The 22,980-nt window shown below is 38.7% G+C and overlaps 1 protein-coding gene across 1 annotated transcript in view; it reads right to left on the reverse strand.

Moving 5' to 3' along the window:
* ASCC3 (activating signal cointegrator 1 complex subunit 3) overlaps positions 1-22,980 on the reverse strand; it is a 267,934-nt gene that overhangs the window by 184,062 nt on the left and 60,892 nt on the right. The gene's annotated exons all lie outside the window — the stretch shown is intronic.

Below are 22,980 nucleotides of genomic sequence, written 5' to 3' on the forward strand. Positions count from 1 at the left end.
GATTCCATCTAGGGAACTCTCATACCTGGGTGCCTATAGAAGACCGCCACTGCTGTGTGAAGGGTGGCTGTCCTAAACAAACACTTCAAGGTAATGGGAAGTTTTTAGAACATTAACTTCTAAGTTAATGAGATTGTCTTCGAATAACAACAGTTAGGGTATGTACAGAGTGAGGGACAGAACAACTGCAAGTTTAGACCTTTCTGTTGGATTCCCTTTCTGTTGGATTCCCTTTCTGTTGGATTCCTTGCTCTATCTGTTTCTGTGCTGAGAGTATGTGTTTGGACATTTCTTCCCAATAAATGCTTCATAATTTTGAAATTATTCTCTGCACCATACAGACCTTCACCATTTAAACATGCTATTTAAAAAATGCACCAGGTGAAGGAGGACAATCAGTTGGCAAATTGCTAATCCCCCAGTGGTGTGCACGAGCAGTATGCTGTCCCCGTGGTAACCAGTCACTGGGTTCTGGGAGACACAGAAACAAGAGAGGGCCTTAGAACAGCTATGCAGGGAAGGGAAACTGGGAACACTGGTCTTCTCAATTAGTAATTCCTACAAAGGCCAGTTGGTGGCAGCAGTGGAAAAGCCAGGAGAGGCGGATGGTGCTGGGTGGAGACTTGGACGGCCATTGGTTATCCTTGGAAAGAAGGATGGAACAGTGCTGATGGGTCAGTGGGGCTGATCTGCCACACCCCTTTCCCCTTTATTTTGTTACTCATCTAACAGAAAATTACAATTGTAACAATTCTAATAAGGGACAACCTTCGTTATATGCAGCATTCATTGATTTTAGGGCAGCATTTGATTCGATTTCCAGACCTTTACTCTGGGACATGCTCGAAGCCTCAAATGTAGATAAAAGGCTCCTGTTGCTGCTGCGAGCCCTACATGAACGGACAGCACTGAGAGTCAGGTGCAATAGAAGAGGACATCTTACCGTCCCCATAAACACCTATAGAGGAGTTATGCAGGGCTGTTTACTCGCCCCCCTGCTATTTGCCTATTATATAAATAACATAGTCAGTTCCTTGAACGCACCGGATTTACATCCACCTAAACTAGCGGACAGGCATATTCATATTCTGCTCTATGCCGATGACACAGTACTTCTTTCAAGAACCCCAGTTGGCCTAAGGAGGGCACTAGTGAGAGTGGGAACGTTCTGTGAGAAGGAACGCCTGACTATTAATTATGACAAAACAAAAGTAATGGCTTTTGGTAATTGCCCTAATTATAGGAGGTGGAGGATAAATGGCCATAGGTTGGAACAGGTAACCCAATTCAAATATCTTGGAACGATAATCCTGGCATCTGGCTCCAAGCTGGCCCATAATACCTATGTTGCCAATTTAGGGGAAAGATCAGCCCGTTCAATAATAAATTTTCTCCGGACTATATTCCAGCCTTTTTTAGGCATATTCCAAACTTTTTTAGGCAAAAACCCTAGCACAAATATTATATGGAACACAACTTGACTCTCCACCCTCATGTCTTATTCCCATGGAACGAGTGCAATCCAAGTTTCTTAGAGCTGCCCTGCAATTGCCAAGATGTGTATCAAATGCTATGATCCGTTTAGAAACTGGAATGATGAAGGTGGAGGCAAGGGTTGTCTTGTCCTCGCTTTATCTCTGGCTGAAAATTAATTTCAACCCCAAGGGTCTTCTTCCACTGATTCTTTGTGATACCTTTAGGTCAAAGTGGATAACAGCCATTGAAGACAAACTAAATAACCTGGGTTTTACCCCCCTAGCACTACTTCAGTTAGGGTGGGATCAAGCTAAGTCAACTATAAACCAAAGAGTTAAAGATATTGAGGAACAAGTAGATCTAGCAAGATCTACTTATAGCTCCCCCCCCACTCCAAATTTATCCTTGCACCGGCAGCCTATCTCCATTACTTAGAGATAAACAAATATAGGAGGGCTTTTACCTTGGCTAGGTGCGCAGACTTACCCTCTGTTATGTTACAGGGAAAATTCAAGAAGATACCCAGGGCAGATCGGGGGATTTAGAAACCACTGAACATGTTCTCCTGAACTGTAACTATTACAGTATACCCTGTTCTAAGTTTATTGAGCCCCTCATACTGAGAATGGGACCCGACAGGGAAAAAGATAGAAAAGCTCCTACAAGGAGATAATCCCTCAATCACCTCTCAGGTAGCAAAATTTTGTACGGCTGCAATGACAATTCGTTGCCACAGAGTAGTCTCTTAGTCCAAATGGCAGATGTAACTTGGATGTTATTTTATTATTATTATTTTTTTAAGTGACTTAAGACTCGGACTGTAAACCTTTGTCGGTAAGACCATTTTAGTCCATGTATCTTAGTTTATTTGCGGCCCTTGGCCAGATAAAACATCTGATCTGATCTGATCTTACAATTGTAACAAAGAATGCTAAATGTGCTCAAGTGTTAAATGTACTTATTTCTAATACTGGAATTAACAGACTTTTGATAGTTCATAATAGTTCATAATAATTTACTATTATTAGGAAGATATTAAATTCTAGACTATAAAAAAGGGAAATTACTGGAAGCTTTAAAAGTTTTACTTCTCAGAATCCATTGTAGATTATTTATAGTAAGACTCAAAGTTCCAATACCATATTATGGAGAAGTCTTTCTTCACTGAAGACTCTTCTAGCCTTTCAGAAATGTTTTCTGGCTTTCCATTATGGTAACTTGTTTGCAAAGACATGGTATAACCACAAAATTAGATCAGTGTGTCCCTCTTCCACAAGGAATTAAGGAAGGACAATAATTCATTCTGTGAACTGTTGGCTTTTACTTTAAACAATGATACACGGGACAGAAATATATGTTTGAAGACAAATATGCTTTTTTTTGCCTTGTAATTCTATTACTGGGAGTGCGTTCCTAGTCAGGGACTCATCTGCTTGTGTTCTTAAAATACCATGAACATTGATGGCTCTGTATTAATAGTAACAGAGAGCATTTACTGGGAGGAAAAGACAGCTGGGATGGAGGTGCTTAAGTCTTGTAGATGTCTTAGTCCCGTCCCCCGTTCCCCCCCCCCCCCCAGTGTTCAACATCAATGGTACACTTACTCTGGCAGGTATTTACAGGGGAGACTTGGTAAATGCAAGCACTAATTCTTCGCTACGGCTACCACCACCCCACCCCATGTTTGTATTAGTTCAGCCAATGCAGCTGAGTGAGATATGTCAGTTCTCCTTCACACGAAGCAGCAAATGCAACTGTGCTTCCACTTCTCCAGCTTTCCTATATAACAGATGAACCAGCCCTATATTATTTCCAACAGAATACCATTTCATTCTCCAGAGTGTAAAATTAAGTCACCAGTGCCTTATTTGTTAACAAGGCTGTCAGAAAGCATGGTAGCTAGAATCACAATCAATACAGGAAAGATATTCATACCCATAACCACAAACATAGGCTATGTTACGGCACTCCCAAAAGACATGCACTGTAAATCCCAGAAAAAGCAAGGTATTCTATGCATTTTTCCTCGTGTATGTTGAAATATATTCATCTATAAAATAATCTAGGCCACCGCCCCAATTCTCCCTAACAAAAAGAAAGGAACTAGAATGTTGCACTTGCATAATGGTTAGATATTTTTGCGTACTTCAATGTCATTGCTTAATCAACGTCTATAGGAGCGTATAACCTACAAAATCCTATCACACAGAAGGGCAGATTTATTTATTTATTTTAGAATAGTTTGAAAAGGGAAACATTAGTATGTTGTTCATCTTTGCCTCCATTTCACTATCCCTCCCCCGCTCTCCCCAAATCCATTTCTCTGCAGAGGAATATTCACTCAGCAAGCACAGCTGTTATTCTGAAATTTTTACAGCTAAATCAAAGATAATTGGACTTTGGAGTACCTTTAAATTGTAGTCTAAGAAAAGAGTCTAGCTTAATGCATCATTTGCATTAACCATAAAGACTGCTTTTTTTACCCTTTAAAATGTATTGTGCTTTTTTGCATGTATAGTGTTTGGGGGAGGGGGGAGCACAAAAGAGTTATACAGTAGTTTCACACATGTGTGGATTTCTCTGCACAAAGCATTTTCTGAGAAACTATTAAATCGTGCAAAAGTAAAAGAAAATCAATAGCCAACCCTAGGGATTTTACAATGTTTCAAGTTATTAATACAAGTAATGAAAGATCTCTCATAAGAGGAATCCTGTTTGTTTTATTAATAGTACGCTGTCAAAGTCACATTTGCACTGAGTAATGTCCTTTATTTAGTGGGATTAACCAGATAAAATATAGTTTATTATTAACATGTAGGTTTAAAGGGTCACTTCATAAAGATAAACTAGTAAATTCAGTATCTAACAATCTGATCTTAAACATTTTGCCCAGAGCCCTCCACCAACATCAGACAACGCAAAATAGCAATTCTGACAGCTGTACCCCACCTTTAAATGGTTAACTCATTGGCACAGCAAGCCCAGATGTTAGACTCCCCTAATTTTCCCTAGGTTAACAGTATTAGTGACCAGTGAAGTAACAGTAACATGACCCACTGTAACAGAGTAAGGAAGCCATGTGTTTTAACATAAATGGGACAAGGGATTCTTCCTCGATGCTCTAATCTAGCACTGAACAGCAGCCTTCAAAACTGTACCGAAACCTACCACCATAAGAGAAAAAGCATTGTTCTCTGTTATATTTCTTATTTTCCTATAGTTTTGTTAGCTCTAGAGTGTTCAACAATAATCCCCTACAACTAAGTACTTGCTGAGTTTTCATTCATTACTCAACATATTTATTTAAACAATACATATCCTGCCTTTCTACTTTAAAAGTCTTCAGTGCAGTATTAAAAAAGACTGGCAGCTCCAGCAGGTATTTAGATATGCCACCTGAAGGGGAGCCTCCTTCCACAAATGAGCTGTTGAGCACAGTAGCAGGTGAGGAGTTTTGCCAGCCCAAGGCTTTGGTTAGGGACAAGGCTGGCAGTAAGGGTCTTTGGCTAGCCCTATGCAAACCCTGCCTACTATGGAAGACATTTACAACATCCCATGGCTCCTAATGGGGCCACAAAATCTGATCAACTGTTAAAAACAAACATGCAAACAGAATAAAAATGACAAAGACAAGCACATCTGAAGTAACCATTTAAAGAATAAAGAGTGCTGAAGCTGTTATCATCCAGATGCCTTGGTCAATAGAAAATACTCTACCTTAAAGATGACCCAAGTTAGCACCATGTGAGTGTCTCTGAGAATGGCATTCCATAACTGGATGCGTCACTGGGAAAGTTCTGACCCATTTGGAACCCGTGTAGCTTCAGCAGGCAAGGACACCTGATCACAGAAGATTACCTTAACATTCGAGTAAGTTTATATGTAACTATTCATGGGGCACTCCTTTTTCTCTGAATAACAGTACTTCTTGTACATCCAACACTAAATCTTCACAAGTGACCAGTGAAAGCTAGCTCTGGCGCTAAAAACACTGGACAGGAATGTTGCCGGCAGCCCTACTAACTGCTATTATTATTATTATTATTATTATTATTATTATTATTATTATTACATTTTTACCCCGCCCTCCCCAGCCGAAAGGCTGGGCTCAGGGTGGTTTACAAAATCCAGAATAATAAAATCAATAAAACATTAAAATATAATTTAAATACATTTTAAAATAACCCAATCAGTTCAATAAATAGGGGAAATAATACTCCCCCCAACGGCACTAAAAAAATAGAAATAGTTGTCTGCAGCTCGATGGTTGGATCTAACCTCCCCCCAGAATGGGGGAAAGGGCTCAGCAGCGAGGGAGGGGAGAAAGATTAGGGAGGCCAATATTTATAGGGAGAACTGTCGCTGGCCTTAACCATAAGCCCGGCGGAATAGCTCCGTCTTGCAGGCCCTGCATAATTCTTGAAGCTCCCGCAGGGCCCTGATCTCCCTTGGGAGTCTATTCCACCGGGCAGGGGCCAGGGCAGAGAAAGCTCTGGCCCTGGTCAAGGCCAGCGGACACTCCTTGGGCTGTCCTTGGGCTACGAACAGAGGATGCTAAGGAAAAAAGACACCCCTCCCTTTAAAGTCACTTCTAAAAAAATGTATCTTGGAACACTGTAGATTTCCTTCTTCTGTGATGCACTACTTGCTAATTGCCCCCATAACCATCTTAACGTGAGTTTTCTCAACCTGCTTATTTAATTCACTTTCTGCAATCTTAGGTACCAAGGCTTCAGGGCAAAGACAACCTTTATGAGGCAAGGATAACAAATTTAAGTTCTAAGATCAAGTTGAAGATTGAGTTTAGGGGGAGCATTACCTGCCCTAGTGAGCAGTCATGAGATAAAAAGCTTGAAGTGTTCAGGGAGATTACGGAAAAATCTTAACATTTTGTGAAGCAATATATTTGCTAAATGTCTCATTACATGACATCTGCAGTACTGTGATGTGAAAAGCAAAAATAAACCACCACATTAATTTCCCAAGTCTTATAACAATTTTATGTATCAACCCTGAACATGAAAAAGAACATTTATAAAACCACAACAGACTCAATCATTTATGTATAAATTTGCTCAGCATCTTCTTACATGTTCTCTTTAAACACTAACTGTATTTTAACAGGTGAGTAACTGCTGCTACAAAATGGGTGTTTGCCCATGTGGATTTTTTAAAATAGTGCTGAGGTCCAATAATCGCTCTGTGCAAATATTTTACAAAACTATTTCCAAATAATGTGTATCAATCCAAATAATACTAAGAACGTTTTAGAAGAAAATGTGTAGACGTTAAAATTAGTTATCTAATTTTTGTACAATATCCCTTACACTCAGTTCATCCAAAATTTATATGGACCAACCAATAAGCAAAACAGTATTGCTATACAAATTGTATCAAGAAAGATATAGGAAAGGGAGGGTGGAAAGGTACTCCACCCTCCCTTTCCTTATCGTACACTGAATTCACCAGGAAAGAGCTCATAAATGATTGTACAAAACAATAGCTCTTCTACACTACAACATATTCTCTTGGATTAATAACAGCAAGGACTAAAAACGCATCCTATTCACCTGCAGGTGACACTGTTGGACCAGTCCATGCAAACACAAAGGCATCAAGCTGTAAATATTTCATTTCAGCATGTTCAACTGTTTTGGATCAATGATGGATCCAAAACACAATTATTTTCATGCCTCTATGTTAGCCCTTTAAAGTTGCTCTGCAATATCAAACCTCAGCAGAGTGATTAATTGAACTACTTCAAGGTTAGCCATTTCAAAAGCAAATTTATTCAGATAGCAAATAAATGAACAGAAGATGGTATGCACTTATTAGCCTTACTGCATATATATATATTTCTAAGTATGTATCATGAAGGAGATTTCATAATTTTTATTATGGAAAAGCAGAGGAGATTTCAAAAGCAGGGCTAAAAGAAATCTTTCTAATAAGGAAATCCACAAGGCAGACAATTGGGTGGGGGGAACCTCTATATGTGGTGCTATAAATACTTCGTTTTTGATCCAGTTATCACTGAATGCCTGTTGCAAAATTCTACTCTAAATTCACTGAAGACAACATTAACAATCGAGAAAAAAATATTCAAATGCAATTTTGGCAACTCTTAAACCATTCATTTAAAAAAAGAGAGAAATACTATACCTTTTCAAAAGCTTAGGCTAGCTTATAACCATGATAGCCCAAGCTTTATTTTATTCTTTTTAAATGTTCAAAGCAAATTCCTGATATGTTACTTCAGTAACCATTAAAACAGCACTGAAAGCAGGCTAGCATTAGAATTCCATTTTTTACACATGGGCTGAAAGGTAGTGTCTGGAGAGCCAGAGTGGTGTAGTGGTTAAGAGCGGTGGTTTGGAGTGCTGGATTCTGATCTGGAGAACCAGCTTCAATTCCCCACTCCTCCACATGAACGGTGGATGCTAATCTGGTGAATCGGGTTGTTTTCCCCACTCCCACACATGAAGCCAGCTGGGTGACCTTGGGCTAGTCACAGTTCTATTAAGAGCTCTCTCAGTCCCACCTACCTCACAGGGTGTCTGTTGTGGGGAGGAGAAGGTGATTGTGAGCCGGTTTGATTCTGCCTTAAGTGATAAAGTTGGCATATAAAAACCAACTCTTCCTCTTCTAAAGTCACCTAGTTTGACATCATAAAACAAAGAAGCAGTCGTGTACCCAAAATTTGATAAATGCTTTTACAGACTTCATTACCTAAAGCAAGTCCCTGATATGTGGGTCTTTTATTCATTAAACTACTGCAGTAAGATTCCAAGACTTTTTTAAAGCAAAAGTTTAAACATTCTGTGAATGCAAGAGGTGCAACCTTCTACCCTTTATTTGAAAAACAAAAATACTATATCACTGCCAATTCTGATATTTCATTATCATCTATCACCCACCCTTTTCACTGGGACTCAAGATGGATTACAAGTACGATAAACTTTTCAATCAATCAGTACGTGGATTACAAAATATGAAAATCTGGATCTAAAAGCAAAGATTCCTAGTGAGACAAAATAATACAGTTGGGCTGGGATTGTAGAACGAGGTGGGGAGACCAAGAACAATGCATGCAGACATGTCTGTTTAAGGCAAAAAAACAATCAGGGTAGGGCGAGAACAGCTTGTACTACCAATATTTTTCAAAGTACAGTACTATGCTAACTGGACTGACCCAGGACTTCAGTGTCTTAAAGGAGAAGCGTATTTCCCACAATCAGGAATTTCTAAAAAGAGAAGTACTGTAATGAAAGCTACAGCTCTTGATGAAGAGGCTCTGCAGGCCAAATGTTCAGGGCCTGAATATATATTTTTTTAAAATAAAATGTGGCACATCTTCAAAGGTGCTCATTTTTAACTCATGTGCTTTGAGGCTGAGTACCAAAAACATTCCCAGCCAAAGAGTCATATAAAAACTTCTCTGCCAAAAATACTTTTTGGGGCAGGCAAAAAGAGTAGATTCCAAAACATGGAGTTCTGCCTTAAAGACCAGATTTACCATGAAGTAGGAAGTAACATTTTGTTCCCAGCCATATAAAATACTCTGCTACAAAGAAAAATCCATAAGTGGATAACACCGTATGATATAAGGAAGAGTTCAACTTATAGAAATGATTGCATAGGAAAAGAATGTTCAGCTCCCTAAAGAGAGGTATACATTTTATAAGTATCTTCAACCCTGAACACTAGTATCAGCCTTCAGGTATATGGTGCTACATTTGGAAAAAAGAAGACATTTTAATGCTTCCATTTGTACTTCATTTAAGGGAGAAAAGAATCTACTTTTAAATAGGGCATACCTTTATGCCTTCTGAATAAAAGAAATTACTTTCAGCATAGCTGTGCCAGTGAGAAATGCTGGAAGAGATTTCTCAGCAAAGAAAAAGAAAAAATCCTTACTCTTTATTAGTAACAGACTCTTGATGTCTTTGGGTATTGTTATAGATCCCTGCCCAAATGTCGATCAAAAGCAAATATTCTGAACCTGAAGCTCTGTGGGTGGGCACACATTAAACTTTTCTCCATTTAGGTACGAAGGAAGAAAACACAAGTATTGTCACAACTGCTTTTCCTTTTCTAATGTATCACTTTTAATAGGGGACTTTTCTTGCTATAATGCCGTGGTTTGTGTTTGTTGTAATCTGACTTGTCTTCACAGAACTTGATCAAATCAGGATAGCATTACAAATCCTTGCTTCCAGCAGCGCCTATTCATGTCCAAAAGTCTTATTCAGAAAAAAAGCATAAATCTGAAAAATCAGCTGGAAACAACAAAAACAATAAACACTAACAAGTCAGGCACCCAAGAAGCAAGCAGTCCCCATGTAGCCATATTTTCTCTCTTACTATCACCCCACTTTTCAGGCAAAGGCGGTCTCCTAAAGTTGATCACATCAACTGAAATTCTACGCATCGTGTTCGTGTTACATAAATGAAAACAAGGCGCAGACCCTGCCGCCCTCTGGCTTGCATAGTTAAAAGGTTGCAAACATAAGTAAACATTGAAAAACATGGAGATGAGAGATCAGTGCAACAATGCCATGCCGAAGTAACGTTACTAACAGGCATTTATACCCTGCTGAGGTGATGCTGTTCTTCAGTCGCTATGCAACTGCTGCACTGTCAATACTGACACTGAACATGGTTGTGTCTCTCTTCATCATCCCAGTGTTTAAGATGAAGGAACTCTTTAAAAGCTAGAAGATTCTACCTGTAGCCTGTGGACAAAATGCCTCTATGTTCAGCATATCACCTATCCATGGAGATGGTGATGGCAAAGAGCAAGACATACCTAGAAGCACCCACCCCAATCTAAGAAAACCAGACAAGGCTGTGGCTGTGTGCATGATGTCCTTGCATACACACATCAGGACTGTGGTCTGATCTTTAAATATGCTTCTTCCAAAGTCTCTACGGACTTCATTAGCTTTTGACAATGTACCATACAAGTAGGAAACTCACAAAGAATCACAGAGAGGGGAAATCCCCTTCTCCCCTCCTCTGTCAGACTGCAGCTGACTAGGTGGTCATCAATGGCATGCTTTCTGTTGGAAGATCTGCCCTTCGAGGACGGTGTCACTTGCCTGCACATTGAGAGGGGGAATTGACCACAAAGTCAGATAGACAGGACAGGGGGAGGTCATCTCTAGTTACACCTTGCCCTCATTTCCTGCCCCTTTGATGTTTAGAGGATGTATTGTCAGGGAAACTTCCCTTCTCTCTCTCTTCCCTTTTGCCCATCATCCAAGCAAGATCTAGGAGACGGGCACTCTCCGCACCCAGGCCTTCCTACCCCAAGATGGAGTGGAAGGCAGATGCTCTTTTATACCTAGAGAAATAGCAAGATAGATTAGGATAGAGAACCCTCGTTTGTCCTTTCCTATCCGAAGTGTATTTCCACAATAAATGTACTTTAGTTTGATTAGAGCAAATGACTGCTCCTTTTATTTTCACACACACACGCATTAGTCAGCTCTCGCTGTTTGCTAAGTTTAATGCACTCTGCTAAATGTAGGAATATCTCCACGATAGATATTCCAACACTTTCAGCCCCAAGCCATTGGTAAAACCCCCATCAGTCTGATGATTGGGGTTGACTTGGGCGCAGAACACACTCTTAACCCCAAACCCACAGCTGCTCAGCTGCCAGGGATGGCGTGGGGTGAAAGTATACAGGAAGCACTTTCAAGTCCAAGCCACCAAGGAAGACCTGGAGGTGCTCCCTGGTTTACGTAACATCATTTCCCCAACTCTTGACTTGTCCGGTAGTGCAGATTTATTGATCCCCTCTGGGGGTCAAGTGGGGAATTATATTTATGATAATCAAAGGTAAATAGTTGAACACAGTAATTGGCTTAAAAGAAGGGATACAGATTTTTGTTATTTCAAGGCACTCCTGAACTGATGTCTATTTAACTATCAGCAATGGCGGGGAGGGTGGGAGAAGAGCTGTATTCCTTTCTGTATTAGGATGAAGTGCCACTGAGAAGTTGGTCACTATCGATTACATTTCCGAAGTCTAGCAGCTCACTTGAAGTCTATCAAGGTACTCATCTATAGAACAGAAAAGTCCCTGATGTTGTTGGCCACCCCAAGCACCACCCACCCAATTCAGCTTTAACATTCTTTTGATTTGTGCTTCACATTTTACTTCAGCAGTGCCATCGAAAGAGCAATCAATCACGTCATCTTTCAGATGACAAAATTTATTCAGCCCTCCATGCCATTTCCTCTGTTTGAGAGAAGCAACACTGCACCAGCAACACACACTTCAATGATACTCTTGCTTGCATAAATAAGCCACATTTTGCAAAATAAGCCAGTCATAGACAGAAGCTGTGCTACTTTCATTAGGGATTTATCAAGGTCTCCAACCCCAACTCAATTCTATAGCATAATAAGACGCATCAACATCTGCCTAGTAAGTATACATAACACAAATCTAGTCAAATTAGACATCAGTGTTGCAACTGCCCAGATCTTTACATAAAACCTCAACAAATAAACTTCCCAAAGCTATTGGTTCTTGTAGGTTGTCCGGGCTGTGTAACCGAGGTCTTGGTATTTTCTTCCCTGACGTTTCGCCCGCAGCTGTGGCAGGCATCTTCAGAGGAGTAACACTGAAGGAAAGCTAGTTTACCTATTCTAGCATTTGGCAGTAAATACATCAGCGGGCAGCTGCTGCAGAGTTTTGTTATGCACAAAAACCCCAATGAACATAGGTTAAACTGCCATTACATAAATGGGGCAGCCTAACAAGGCATTCTGTGCCCCAAACTGCCCACTGCTTTTGTCGAACTTTTCCACACACTGGAATGGGGCACTCTCTGCTCTCACATGATCTGATCACATCCTTGCACGTGATCCCAGATTTTCTGGATTATAGCTAGTGTACCTGGTAACAACAACAAACTTAGCTTTATATAGCACTTCCTGAGCACTCAAAGCACATTTCAGGCACTGTCTAGTTTAACTTTTTACATCAACCCTGTAAAAACAGTATAATCATTCCCATATTGATGATGGTAAGATGAATCTGAGAGAGAGGCTTGGCTAAAGCCATCTATCAAGTTCATGACCCAGGCAAGATTTGTTGCTCAGCTGAACTCTCTGAAATCTTCAGAAGCCCATACAGAAACAGACAAGACTCGTTCACACTAAGCATTGCAATTACCATCTTTGTGGCATGTTGTAGATGCATTCACATCTCTAGCAGATGAGACAACAGCTAGCTTTCACTGAAGTTAGTTTGTCCAACATCTGGAAATGAATTCAATCACAGAAAACCCTTCTTATAACTTCTGAAATACTCACCACTTGGACAAAAATGATGCAAGTCACATTTAAACATAGTGCCGGTTGGTCAAAAGAACTTAGCTGTGTGCCGTTTCACATGTTCAGATTCTCATTTAAAATGGGGTCTCCATTGCTACACATGCAACTTCAGCACAGCAGGGACCCATAGTGTTGTGTTTATGTGCTAGTGTTGCACATAGCAGCCCAAATTAAATGAGACGCTGAGCAGGTGCAAAGTTACCCAAAGAAGTTCTTCTTGCCTGACAGGATTTTTTTTTTTCATTCAGGGCTTAGAATGCCATACCAGGGCTAAAGATGTTCCACCTCAAAACTAGCCTCCCTCCAGATTTTAGGTTCAGCGTCGTGTAGAAAGTTGAGATACTTTATTACTTCAAGGTGAGGCACTAACTTTAGGAGAAAAAAATGTTCCATGATTTTGATTTTTTGTGATTTGATTTTGATTTTTTGTGATTTGATTAGGATGCCTTTTATACAGTTTCATTCTACTTTTGCCCTGGGAGATAACATGGTTATAGAAAACACAAATAACGTTTTAAAGATTAAAATACACAAGCTAAAAAGGGTGCTTTTTAGGGGTGTGTGAGTTATTTGGTATTAGTGTACTAATTCCAAGCATAGTTTATTTTAAAATCCTGACAAAAGAATAGTTTGAACAGAATTTCAGGATGCCGCTGGAGTGCAGTGTGGTCCCAGTTGTATAGGGTGGCCTGATGAAGTGGATAACCTGCACAGAAGTGTATGGCCCATCATATATAGACTTGGCCTTTGTGGCTATTGGTATCGAGATGGACTGGGCTGGTCAAATGGGTCCAGGAGTGTGTCATTCGACTGCCTTGAAAGAAGAGTTGTGCAACACCTCCTGAAGAAGGCATCTTTGGACCCCACTGACCCGAACAACCACCACCTGGTGGGCCACATTGCATTTTTGGGCAAAGTGCTGGAACAGGTGGTAGCCACACAGCTTTAAGTGGTCTTAAACGTGATAGATTACCTAGCCCCATTTCAATCTGGATTCAGGCCTGGCTTTGGGACAGAAATGGCCTTGGTCGCTCTGATGGATCATAGGGAGAGTGATGGGGAGTGTGTCCCTGTTGATTTTCCTGGACCTCTCTGCACCATTCAGTAACATCAATCATGGCATCCTTCTGCAGAGGCTGGTGTGACGGACAGGCCCGAGGGGAAAAATTCCACTCAGCTGAGCCTATGGGAGTGCAGCTCAAGCATCCAATTCCCTTTCAGAAATCTCCAAATACTACAGACCTTTCCATATTTTGCTCAGCTTTTCAACACTTCTGCATTCACCCATTAGATACTCTGTAATTTCAACTTTGTGTGCATGCCCAATTCAGACAGAAGTGTTGCAAGGACAAGGGGCTTCAGCCGCCCATCCCAAATGCCATTTTCCTGATCTGAAATGGCTCACAGAGGGGCTAATGGCCTTGATGGGGGTTACACTTGTACTTATAGGGTACACCTATGTTTCCCCAATGGGCCTTCATGTGCCAGGGAACTGAGCTTCCAGCATGGAACTTCATGCACACATCTGATTGCACAGATTGGGGGAAACATAATCTGTAGTTAAACCCATAGATGCGGCCATTCTTGGCTTTGTAACCTTAGGACAGGGGTGTCAAACTCAATTGTTATGAGGGCCAGAAATGACATAAATCTAACTTGGTTGGGCCAGGCCATGCCTTGCCAGCCCAGATCAAGAGGCGGGGGGGATGGCTGCCTCGGCTGGCTCATGCGCCGGATAAGAACTCTCAAGGGGTTGGATCCATGTTTGACAACCCTGCCTTAGGAAGACAAAAACAGGAGTCTTACAAAATGTCTGGTGAATGAGTATACATGGTACTGGAGCAGCGAGCTGTAGCTGGTTTAGTGCATCACTAGCTGTGCAGGCCTGGTCTACCACCCAACTCAGACCTGGATTCTCAGTGAGATGACCATGTATGAAGAAGAGCTGGTTTTTATATCCCGCTTTTCTCTATCATAAGGAGTCTCAAAGAGGCTTACAATTGCCTTCCCTCCCCCGCACACATAAAACAGGCACCTTGTGAGGTCGGTGGGGATGAGAGAGTTCTTTTTTTTTTATATAATAATTTTATTGGTTTTTATAATACAAATTTTCCATGATAGTAAACAACAATAAAAGCAATATGAAATTCAAATTTCTAACTCTATGTTGTTAAAGTTTCTTGAATTCATAACAAAAAAACAAATTAGAGGAAAATTTATGACTTCCCCATCTCCTCTCTCCGCCTCTTAATAAAGTATTCATCCCATCGTAATTAGTCTGATCTTAACTATCATAAATTCATTTAACTTTCATAAAACATCTTCTATTAATATAAATGATTATAACTCTTAATATTAATTGTGTCCTTTAGATCAGATTAATAAGTATTCCTCCATTTCCCCCAGTTTTAATTCATATTCACAATATTTCATCCAATCCTCCCATTCCCCTAAAAATCGAACATTGTCTTTTTCATTTAAAATGGCTGTAAGTTTTGCCATTTCCACCAATTCAAACATTTTCCCAATCCAGTCTTTTTTCTCAGGAATTTCTGCCCCTTTCCATTTTGCTGCATAAAGCAGTCTCGCAGCTGTTGTAGCATAGATCAAAAAAGTTCTTTGTGTTAGCAAGTCGTCAGGTATCATACGTAATAGCATCATTTCTGGTGTTTTGGGTATATTTTTTTGTACTATTAATCTCAGTTCATTGTAAATCATATCCCAAAAGTCTTTAGCTTTATCACAAGTCCACCACATATGATAAAAGGAACCAATTTCCTTATTACATTTCCAACACTTAGGGGATGTCACTTTATATATCTTTGCAATCTTCTTGGGTGTTAAATGCCATCTATACATCATTTTATAAATATTTTCTCGAATTGATTGCGCATTTATTCCTTTCAAATCTTTTGACCATAGTCTTTCCCATTTGTTTAAAGCAATATCATGTCCCATGTTTTGAGCCCAGTCGATCATAGTTGGTTTAATTGCCTCCTGCTCACAATATATTGTTAAAAGTAGATTGTACATTTTCGAGATCAATTTCAAATTATTATCTAATAACATCTTATGGAAAGGGGACTTTTCTTTAGAAAATCCATTTTTCATATCTTGTACAAAAACTGATTTAATCTGACAGTATTGCAACCATTGTAGATCCTCTTTGAAAAATTGGAATTCTTTTAATAAACATTTTTTCCCCTCCCATTTAATTAATTCCTGGTAAATTATAAATTTGTCCGGTCTAAGTGGACGTAGTGTTAACATTTCTTGCGGTGAAATCCACATCGGCGTTACTGGTTCCAAAATATGTTTATATTTCATCCAAATACGCAATAAAGAGGACCTGATTATATGATTCCTGAATGATGCTTGTATCTTAATTTTATCATACCATAAATAGCCATGCCATCCACTAATATTATTAAAGCCTTCAAGCTCCAGTAAACGTGTATTTGATAAGGTTATCCAGTCTTTTAGCCATGTTAAGGCTACCGCTTCAGCGTAAAGTTGAAAGTTTGGTAATGCTAAACCTCCTCTAACTTTAAGGTCCACCAAATATTTATAAGCAATCCTCGGTTTTTTCCCTTGCCAGATGAAGTTTAAAATGTCCTTCCTCCAAGCATCAAAGTATTTAACATGTGATATTATAGGCAAATTTTGGAATAAGAAGAGCATCCTTGGTAACACATTCATTTGGATTGTTGAAATACGTCCCAGTAGTGACAACTTTTTATTTGACCAAATAATCATATCAGTTTTTATTTTACCCCATAGTTTAAAGTAGTTGTTGGTTAACAATTCTTTGTTCTTCGCTGAGATCCAGATTCCCAGATATTTAACCTTGTTGGCCTTCTCCCAACCTGTAAACGAAATAAATTCCTGTTGCTCTATTTCTGATAAATTCTTGAATATTGTCTTTGTTTTTTCTTGATTAACTTTAAATCCCGATATTTCCCCAAAGTCGTCCAGTGTCTTTTGTAGTATCTTCATTGATTGTGTTGGGTTTTCCAGAATTAACAGGAGGTCATCCGCGAATGCTCTCAGTTTAAATTCATGTTTTTTAATTTTTAAACCGTGAATGTCCTCCATGCTCCTTAGTTTACAACATAATGTTTCCAACACCAACAAAAATAATAACGGAGACAAAGGACAACCTTGTCTAGTTCCTTTCTTAATTTGACAATTTTCCGACATTGATTCATTCACCAAAATTTTCGCTTGTTGGGATGTATAAATAGCCGATATACCTTTCAAAAAACGGTCTCCAAAATTTAATTTTTCCAATGTTTTTTCCATAAAGTCCCATGAGACCATATCAAAGGCTTTTTCCGCATCCAAAAATACAAAGGCGGCTGATCGTTGAATATTCTGATCATAATATTCTAATGAGTCCAATAAAATTCTTATATTGTCTTTAATTTGCCTTCCTGGAACAAAGCCCGCCTGATCTTCATGTATAAGGTCTTTAATAAATTTTCTTATCCTATTCGATAAGACCGAGGCATAAATCTTATAGTCCACATTTAGCAACGAAATAGGTCTATAGTTTGATGTTTTTTCTGGATCTCTTCCTTCCTTGGGTATCAACGATATGTATGCATGCGACCAGGTTTCTGGGGCTACTCCCTTATCCAAAATTGTATTGCAAAGTAATACAAAAAAGTCTGCTAAGTTGTCACTAAATGTTCTATAAAATAGTGCAGTAATTCCATCCGGTCCAGGTGTCTTATCCGGTTTTTGTTTCATTATTGCTTCTTGTATTTCTTCCCTTGTAATTGGAGCATCTATCCATTCTCGTTGGTCTATTGAAAGAATATTCATCTGTATTGAACTTAAAAACTTATCTATTTTCTGTTTTGAAATATTTTCTTTCTGATACAGCTTAGTGTAAAATGAAACAAATTCTTTTTGTATATCTGTAGTTGAATGAACTGGTCCTTTAACAGTTTGAATTTTTGTTATAATCTTCTTCTGAAATGAGTCTTTCAGTTGTGTTGCTAAAAATTTCCCAGGTTTATTAGCATGTTCAAAATATTTTTGTTTGGCAAATTTTAAGTTTTTGTTCATTTCCTCCATTATAACCAAATTTAATTGATGTTTAGATACAGAAATCTTCATTTGTATTTCGTTTTTCTCATCTTCTTGTAACGCCATAACAAGTTTTTGTTCCAAATTTTGTAAATCCCAAAGTATATTATTGGTAAATTGTAGTTGAGTTTTCCTCCACGCTGCATGTTTCTGTATCATAAATCCTCTTAGAACTGCTTTAAACGCATCCCAGACTATATTCAGCGTAGTTTCTCCATTAAGATTAACTTCAAAAAAGTCTTTAATCAGATCATATAATTCTTTTTGAATCTTCTTTTCCTTTAAAAGTTTATCATTCAATCGCCATCTAAATGCTTGTTTATTGTTCCACTCAAATGTAACCGGATTGTGATCAGAAAAAGTTCTTGGTAAAATATGTATTTTGCGTAGTTGCGTAAAAATTGATTTACTAGACCAAATCATGTCTATTCTGGAGTGTGAGTCATGTCTCGCTGAATAAAAGGTGTATTCTTTGGCTGTAGTATTCATTGTTCTCCAGATGTCTTGTAATCCCAATTCTGTAGCCATGGTGAAGAAAGTTTTGGGTAAACATCCTTCATTTTCGTCTTTTGCTTTTGATTTTTTATCCAAAATTGGGAGAATAACGCCATTTAAGTCACCCATCAATAAAATCTGGTCATTGGCATACTGAGAGATCAGTTCATGCAATTGTCCATAAAATTTTGTTTTTCCTTCATTGGGAGCATATATTCCTACCACAATCGTCTTTTGCCCCAATATTTTGGTTTTTATAATTACAATTCTCCCTTCATTGTCTTTATATAGTAGTTCAGGACTAAGGCTAGAATGAGCATATATTACTACTCCCTTAGTTTTTGTTTTAGCCGATGCCACAAATGCTTGTCCAAGCATTTGCCTATCTAAATATTTTTTGTGTTTTTTTGCTATATGAGTCTCTTGTAAACAAATTAGGGAGTATTTGTATTTCTGTAGATATTTGAAAATTCTAGCCCTTTTAGTTTTTTCATTCAAACCATTCACATTCCAAGAAATTACTTTTGCCATGGTACAATGATTATTGAAGCAAAATATACAGTCTATAATTTAGTTCCTCCTGCTGCTCCCTGTGATTCTTCTTCTTCTTCTTGTTCTTCTTCCTCTTCCTTTTGATCCCCAGTTAATCCTTTAAGATCCGATTTATATTTCCTCAGAAATTTTCCCACATCTGCTGTAGATGTAATTGTCATTTTCATTTCTTTGTAGGTGAAAGCCAAGCCTTGTGGCATAATCCAGCGATATTTGATACCATTAGCTTTCAAAACAGACACAAATTCTTTGTAATTATTCCTCTGTGAGAGTAGATATCTTGGTATGTCCTTTAATAAAATTAGAGGAATGTCTCCTGCTGACACCGGATTGTCATAGTGCATCTTCATGATCTTATCCTTAATCCTCGCATCATAGAACACTATCATCAGATCTCTTAGCTTAGATCTTTTCATTCTAGAAGGTAATGGTATTCTGTATATTCTGTGGGGATGAGAGAGTTCTGAGAGAACTGTGACCAGCCCAAGGTCACCCAGCAGGTTCCATGTGGAGGAGCAGAGAATCAAACCTGGTCGCCAGATTAGAGTCCGCCACTCTTAACCACTATACCACGCTGGTTCCATATCTGCAGCTTTTATCCTCACAGACGATGTTGCTGGCTACTCAAGAGATAACACTGTATCAATCAAACTTCAGCGAACCGTTATATTTTATTTCTGCTTATTAGGTGTTACAGAACTCCTATATCAAGCCTGAAAAAGCCTATTTATTTGTTCAAAGGAAGTGTTCCTTGTTAATGGACTCTTCAGCCCAAACATGGAAAATAAAGTGGAACAAAGATAAAATTATTTCAAACAACACCTTCATCCTGGAAGAGCTATGACATTTTGAAGTCCAGTATGTCTTTTCATTCATCCTGTAAAGGTTATAGCTTTGTGCCATAAGCTAACGTATAGAGGCAAGCCATCTGCTTGTAATTACAAACCATGCCAATACAGGTCATCATCACAAAATTATTATACTTTCCGGCATAGTGATTCTAACATGAACACTTGCTGGTATTCACCTTTCCATCTTCCCTCTTGCTTTGGGAAGTTTCAAAGGTATAACATGTGTACATTGTAAAATAATAGAAATAATTTCTCTATAGATTAAGATTTTTTTAGCCATATATTGGAGATGGCTTAAGCATACAATGTGTTCTACTAATCTAACCACCTTCATATTTGCACATATGAAGGTACCATTTACCACGTAAAGTTCATGTAGCTCAGAACTGTCTCCAAGCCAAAAAGCAGAACTCTGAACACAGAGAAACCCAGGAATCTCCTCCCATCACAAACCTCAAAAGGTTATGCAAACCAAATATTAAATTTAGTGCATCCCAATGGATTAAAATACTATTGTTTGTGTCTATTGTGCAATAAAACACAATAAAAAATAACCTCATTTAATAATCAATTCTAAATCTTTTTCCTAGAGAAGCCAAATTATTTTCTTGATTTAAAACAACCACATTTTGTAATTGCCTATTATTTGGAAAACATTCAGAGCAATTATGTTTATCTATATTCTGACATAAAATCCTATGCATGCTTACTCAGGAGTTCCATTGTATCCAATAGCAATAACTCTCAAGCACATAGCATTGTAGAATTGAAAGTTTTTCTTTTCGCGTTTCAAACCATTCATTCATCTGTAGATCATGCATGATGAAGTGGACCACAAAATGTAAAGTTTATCTCAAGGAACAAACAAACAAAAAAACTACTATATGTCTTCTTCCTAAAACACTGTTTCATCTCTACTTTAGATTGTATTTGGTAAAAAATTCAGTTTCCGCTCCTAAAAGAAGGAACTGAAAACAATTTTGAGACAATTGCATTATGTGCATGATACTTTATGTCCAAGATACTAAATTTATGAAGGTAGTTCATTAAAAAAAAAAGACATTAGAACAAAACCTGCAGCCTGTGGATGTGTGTAAATGCATTTTTAAACTGAGATCCACTTGCAGAGTAACTGTCCCCTGAGAACCCCCCAAAGATTCTTAAACTCTCCTAATTTGATAGATTTGGGAATGAGTTTTCTGGAAACAAAAGTGCCAGGAAAGAATATCATAATCACAGCAGCTACGCTTTCATTTTAAACTGCTCTCAGGTCAACGTGAGGCCAGCATGGTATAGTGATGATGTGTCAGACTAGGATCCAGGTTCAAAACCCTACGCTGCAGTGAACCCTGATGCGTGTCCTGGGCCCGGTGATACTCACTGCCAGCCTAATCTACCTCACAGTGCTGTGAGAATAAAATGAAATGCTGCAGGTCACCCTGAGCTCACTGGAGGATCAAGCGGATGAAAATGGCCTAAATAAATTCTCATAAGGATTTCATGAAGCCATCTGAGTATTCCATTAAGACGGTTGCCTTGTTGGATAATGAGCAAGTTCTGAATTTCAGTTAGAAGATTTCAGTATATTCAGGCTTTGATTCACACACACACCCCTGCCAGTCTACCCATGTGTAACAGAGACTGAAATAAACATGCCCTTCAGTTTGTATGGAAACATAGTACCTAAATGCAAAGAGTGGGGAAAAGAGAGCAATCTTTAGTTCAGATTTTCTGACCTCTAATGTATATTTTGAAGATGTACTACCAATGTTTTGCTGCTAAAAATTTCGGTTTTGAAGTCAGACAGACATTAGCAGAACAGAAATATGTTTATTACTATACCATCTTATCTTTTCAAATGTTTGGAGAATCAGCAAGGTAGGAATATCCTGGGTTGCCGAATAATCAATATTTTTACCAAAAATACAACAGAAGATTCTCCTAGTATATTTCAAATTTTAAAGTCAGGAAAGGTCTTGCCTATACCTCTCAAAAGATGAGGAGGCAAAGAAAAGTCCTATTCGCTTAAATCAATTTTTGATGTATATTAAGCAAAACATACAGAAATATCTTTTTTTTAAAAAGCTTACAGTACTGGGATATTTTATGCCATTTAGAAAAAGGATACAATTAAGATGAAATTTAACAGAGGTTATAAAATTATGAATGCATATGGACACAGTGCAAAGAATGGAATTACCTTACGAAAGCAAAAGAACTCGTGGTCATTCCATTCATTACCAGTAGGTTCAAGATAAAGAAAAGGACAGTGCACTTCTCTACATGATGAATAATTAACTTCTGCCTCAAGATGTGGGGATGGCTTTAAAAGAAAAATAAATCATACTTGCAGAGAATAGGATTCTCAAATACTATTACCGTCACAGCTAGATGATACCTCACAATGTTTAAAGGCAGTATGTCTCTGATTACTAGATGGGGGGAGCAAACAAAAAATGCTCTTAGAAATACAGAGCAGGAAGGGATCTCAAGGATTATCTAGTCCAACCCCCTGCACCACACAGGAAATTCACAACTACCTCCCACCCACTCCCCCAGTGATCTTGCTCTATGCCCAGAGGAAGGCAAAAAACCTCCAGGATCCCTAGCCAATCTGGCCTGGAGGACAATTCCTTCCTGACCCCAAAGTGGTGATCAGCATTACCCTGGATAGCTGACTTAACCCTACTGCACACTGCCAAACTTGATAGAGCTGATCCACCAATGCAATTATCAGTACCAAATGAGTATGATCCTTGTAAAAAAAGTGAGGACTCAAAAGGTTTTGGACATCTTCCACTCCCCACCCACCAGGAGGAAAAGAGTCCTCTCAGCACTGCCAAATGTCAACAATAGCCCTTCACTGTTATGTACTTTAAACCTGACTATCACAGTCCAAAAGCAACAAAAGTGTCTGAACTGACATTATGGTACTTAAAACACTACTTTATAAGACACTGGAACCTTATCAGGGTTCCTTAGTAAGATGTCCAGTAATAGCAAATAAGATTCGCTGGAAATGTTTCCTGTTAGCACTGGTATTTCACTGTAACACAGATGTATGCATGGTAGAGCACTGCATACATCCCAGGGTACTATTTCTGTTCACAGAGGGTAATGTTGAGGCCCAACAGGCCTGTCTAGGGTACCCTAGACTATT

The sequence above is a fragment of the Euleptes europaea genome, chromosome 10 (assembly GCF_029931775.1).
Source record: "Euleptes europaea isolate rEulEur1 chromosome 10, rEulEur1.hap1, whole genome shotgun sequence".
Lineage (NCBI taxonomy): Eukaryota > Metazoa > Chordata > Lepidosauria > Squamata > Sphaerodactylidae > Euleptes > Euleptes europaea.